Genomic DNA, 5,209 nt, shown 5'->3' on the forward strand with positions numbered 1-5,209 from the left:
AATGCTTTCTCTAGTTGATGTGGCGGGGTAAGGGAAGGTATGCCTTCTCTACCATTAGTTCTACATCTGTTCTAAAACTTTTACAGAAACTAGTGTTGACAGTGATCAAAAGACAGCTTCCTCGGGTAACTTTACTTGGTCGACCTATTTTTTAGGTCTAAGATTAGTCAGCGAAGACAACTATACACTTTAGACATTGTTGTCACACTAAGGGAACACCGGGTGGTAAGACGTACACTCATACATTGCTAGTGAAGGAGAAAGTAGTTGATTTCAATTTAACGAAATGGCCATCGCCCATCTCAAATTCTTGAAATAGACTTTCACCCCGCTATATTAATATAGCAACGAACTGATACAAGATAGAGACCACCGCTGGGGCAAATAGCACAACAAAGCCCAAAAGAAAACAAAAGAAGAAGAAAAAAGAAACAAAGGATGACAAAGTCGGATCGACGAAAATGCTGATGAACCGGAACCGCTGCGCCCTCCGAAAGATTCCCACCACGAGCTTAGCCCTCCGAAGTGCCGCAAACCAAAGCAACACCTTTAAGAAGGGATGCAACGATGACGACGCTGCTGCCCGAACAAGCCTAGGGTTTCCCCCGGTATGCGGATGGGAAGTGGGAAGGGGAAACCCCGACGCCCCTTGGTGCGTAGTTGACGTGGGAGTTAGAAATCTTTGTGGTGTAGCTTTTCTTCAGTTCCCCGGCAACGGCGCCAGAAAATATGCTTGATGGCGTGTATTTCACACGTTCGTTGGGGAACCCCAAGAGGAAGGTATGATGCGCACGCAGACAAGTTTTCCTCGGAAAGAAACCAAGGTTTATCGAACCGAGAGGAGCCAAGAAGCACGTTGAAGGTTGATGGCGGCGGGATGTAGTGCGGCGCAACACCGTGGATTCGGCGCTAACGTGGAACTCGCACAACACAACCAAAGTACTTTGCCCCAACGAAACAAGTGAGGTTGTCAATCTCATCGGCTTGTCGTAACAAAGGATTAACCGTATTGTGTGGAAGATGATTGTTTGCGAGAGAAAATAGTAAAACAAGTATTGCGAGCAGATTTGTATTTCAAGTATTAAAAGAATGGACCGGGGTCCACAGCTCACTAGAGGTGTCTCTCCCATAAGATAAAAGCATGTTGGGTGAACAAATTACGGTCGGGCAATTGACAAATAGAGAGGGCATAACAATGCACATACATGTCATGATAAGTACAATGAGATTTAATTGGGCATTACGACAAAGTACATAGACCGCCATCCAACTGCATCTATGCCTAAAAAGTCCACCTTCAGGTTATCGTCCGAACCCCCTCCAGTATTAAGTTGCAAAGCAACAGACAATTGCATTAAGTATGGTGCGTAATGTAATCAATAACTACATCCTCGGACATAGCATCAATTTTTTATCCCTAGTGGCAACAACACAGCACAACCTTAGAACTTTCGTCACTCGTCCCGGTGTCAATGCGGGCATGAACCCACTATCGAGCATAAATACTCCCTCTTGGAGTTAAGAGCAAAAACTTGGCCGAGCCTCTACTAATAACGGAGAGCATGCAAGATCATAAACAACACATATGCAATAACTTGATAATTAACATAACATGGTATTCTCTATCCATCGGATCCCGACAAACACAACATAGAGTATTACGGATAGATGATCTTGATCATGTTAGGCAGCTCACAAGATCCAACAATGAAGCACAATAAGGAGAAGACAACCATCTAGCTACTGCTATGGACCCATAGTCTAGGGGTGAACTACTCACTCATCACTTCGGAGGCGACCATGGCGGTGTAGAGTCCTCCGGGAGATGAATCCCCTCTCCGGCGAGGTGCCGGAGGAGATCTCCAGAATCCCCGAGATGGGATTGGCGGCGGCGCATCTCTCGAAGGTTTTCCGTATCGTGGTTTTTCTTCTCGGGGTTTCGCGACGAAGGCTTTAAGTAGGCGGAAGGGCGAGTCGGAGGGCCGACGAGGGGCCCACACCACGGGCGGCGCGGGCCCCCTTGGCCGCGCCGCCTTGTGGTCCGGCCACCTCGTGGCCCCACTTCGCATGCTCTTCGGTCTTCTCGGAAGGTTCGTGGCAAAATAGGCCCCTGGGTCTTTGTTTCGTCCAATTCGAGAATATTTCGTTACTAAGATTTCTGAAACCAAAAACAGCAGAAAACAGCAATCGGCACTTCGGCATCTTGTTAATAGGTTAGTTCCGGAAAATGCACGAATATGACATAAAGTGTGTGATACGTCTCCAACGTATCGATAATTTCTTGTGTTCCATGCCACATTATTGATGTTATCTACATGTTTTATGCACACTTTATATCATATTCGTGCATTTTCTGGAACTAACCTATTAACAAGATGCCGAAGTGCCGCTTGTCGTTTTCTCGCTGTTTTTGGTTTCAGAAATCCTAGTAAAGAAATATTCTCGAATTGGACGAAATAAAAGCCCGGAGGCCTATTTTCTCACGAAGCTTCCGTAAGACCGAAGACGAGACGAAGAGGGGCCACGGGGAGCCAAACCCTAGGGCGGCGCGGCCCCCTTGGCCGCGCGGCCCCGTGGTGTGGGCCCCCGTGCCGCCTCTTGACTTGCCCTTCCGCCTACAAATAGCCTCCGTGACGACCCCCCCAGTACCGAGAGCCACGATACGGAAAACACTACTGAGACGCCGCCCCCGCCGATCCCATCTCGGGGGATCCTGGAGATCGCCTCCGGCACCCTGCCGGACAGGGGGTTCATCTCCCGGAGGACTCTACACCGCCATGGTCGCCTCCGGTGTGATGAGTGAGTAGTCTACCCCTGGACTATGGGTCCATAGCAGTAGCTAGATGGTTGTCTTCTCCCCATTGTGCTATCATTGTCGGATCTTGTGAGCTGCCTATCATGATCAAGATCATCTATATGTAATTCTATATGTTGCGTTTGTTGGGATCCGATGAATAGAGAATACTTGTTATGTTGATTATCAAAGTTATGCTTATGTGTTGTTTATGATCTTGCATGCTCTCCGTTACTAGTAGATGCTCGGCCAAGTAGATGCTTTTAACTCCAAGAGGGAGTACTTATGCTCGATAGTGGGTTCATGCCCGCATTGACACCGGGACAAGTGACGTAAAGTTCTAAGGTTGTGTTGTGCTGTTGCCACTAGGGATAAAACATTGATGCTATGTCTAAGGATGTAGTTGTTGATTACATTACGCACCATACTTAATGCAATTGTCTCGTTGCTTGCAACTTAATACCGGAGGGGTTCGGATGATAACCCGAAGGTGGACTTTTTAGGCATAGATGCGATTGGATGGCGGTCTATGTACTTTGTCGTAATGCCCAATTAAATCTCACTATACTCATCATGATATGTATGTGCATTGTCATGCTCTCTTTATTTGTCAATTGCCCAACTGTAATTTGTTCACCCAACATGCTGTTCGTCTTATGGGAGAGACACCTCTAGTGAACCGTGGACCCCGGTCCAATTCTCTTTACTGAAATACAATCTATCGCAATACTTGTTTTACTTGTTTTCTCTCGCAAACAATCATCTTCCACACAATACGGTTAATCCTTTGTTACAGCAAGCTCGGTGAGATTGACAACCTCACTGTTTCGTTGGGGCAAAGTACTTTGGTTGTGTTGTGCAGGTTCCACGTTGGCGCCGGAATCTCCGGTGTTGCGCCGCACTACATCCCGCCGCCATCAACCTTCAACGTGCTTCTTGGCTCCTCCTGGTTCGATAAACCTTGGTTTCTTTCTCGAGGGAAAACTTGCTGCCGTGCTCATCATACCTTCCTCTTGGGGTTGCCCAACGAACGTGTGAAATACACGCCATCAAGCATATTTTCTGGCGCCGTTGCCGGGGAGATCAAGACACGCTGCAAAGGGAGTCTCCACTTCTCAATCTCTTTACTTTGTTTTTGTCTTGCTTTATTTTATTTACTACTTTGTTTGCTGCACTAAATCAAAACACAAAAAAATTAGTTGCTAGTTTTACTTTATTTGCTATCTTGTTTGCTATATCGAAAACACAAAAAAATTAGTTTACTTGCATTTACTTTATCTAGTTTGCTTTATTTACTGTTGCTAAAATGGCCAACGCTGGAAATACTAAGTTGTGTGACTTCACAACCACAAATAATAATGATTTCTTATGCACACCTATTGCTCCACCTGCTACTACAGCAGAATTCTTTGAAATTAAACCCGCTTTATCGAATCTTGTCATGAACAATCAATTTTCTGGAATTAGTTCGATGATGTCGCTGCACATCTTAATAATTTTGTTGAACTATGTGAAATGCAAAAATATAAAGATGTAGATGGTGATATTATTAAACTAAAATTGTTCCCTTTCTCATTAAGAGGAAGAGCTAAAGATTGGTTGCTATCTCTCGCCTAAGAATAGTATTGATTCATGGACTAAATGCAAGGATGCTTTTATTGGTAGATATTATCCCCCTGCTAAAATTATATCTTTGAGGAGTAGCATAATGAATTTTAAACAATTAGATACTGAACATGTTGCTCAAGCTTGGGAAAGAATGAAATCTCTCGGTTAAAAATTGCCCAACCCATGGACTCGACTACTTGGATGATCATCCAAACCTTCTATGCAGGACTAAATTTTTCTTCACGGAATTTATTGGATTCAGTCTGCTGGAGGTACCTTTATGTCCATCACTCTTGGTGAAGCAACAAAGCTTCTTGATAATATGATGATCAACTACTCTGAATGGCACACGGAAAGAGCTCCACAAGGTAAGAAGGTAAATTCTGTCGAAGAAACCTCTTCCTTGAGTGATAAGATTGATGTTATTATGTATATGCTTGTGAATGATAGGACTAATATTGATCCTAATAATGTTCCGTTAGCTTCATTGGTTGCACAAGAAGAACATGTTGATGTAAACTTCATTAAAAATAATAATTTCAACAATAATGCTTACCTGAACAATTCTAGTAATAACTATAGGCCATATCCTTATAATAATGGTAACGGTTATGCTAATTCTTATGGGAATTCTTACAACAATAATAGGAACTCACCCCCTGGACTTGAAGCCATGCTTAAAGAATTTATTGGTACACAAACCGCTTTTAACAAATCTGTTGAAGAAAAGCTTGGGAAAATTGATATACTTGCTTCTAAAGTCGATAGTCTTGTCGCTTGATGTTGATCTTTTGAAATCAAAAGTTT

This window comes from Lolium rigidum, chromosome 5 (genome assembly GCF_022539505.1).
Source record: "Lolium rigidum isolate FL_2022 chromosome 5, APGP_CSIRO_Lrig_0.1, whole genome shotgun sequence".
In the NCBI taxonomy this organism is placed as follows: Eukaryota; Viridiplantae; Streptophyta; class Magnoliopsida; order Poales; family Poaceae; genus Lolium; species Lolium rigidum.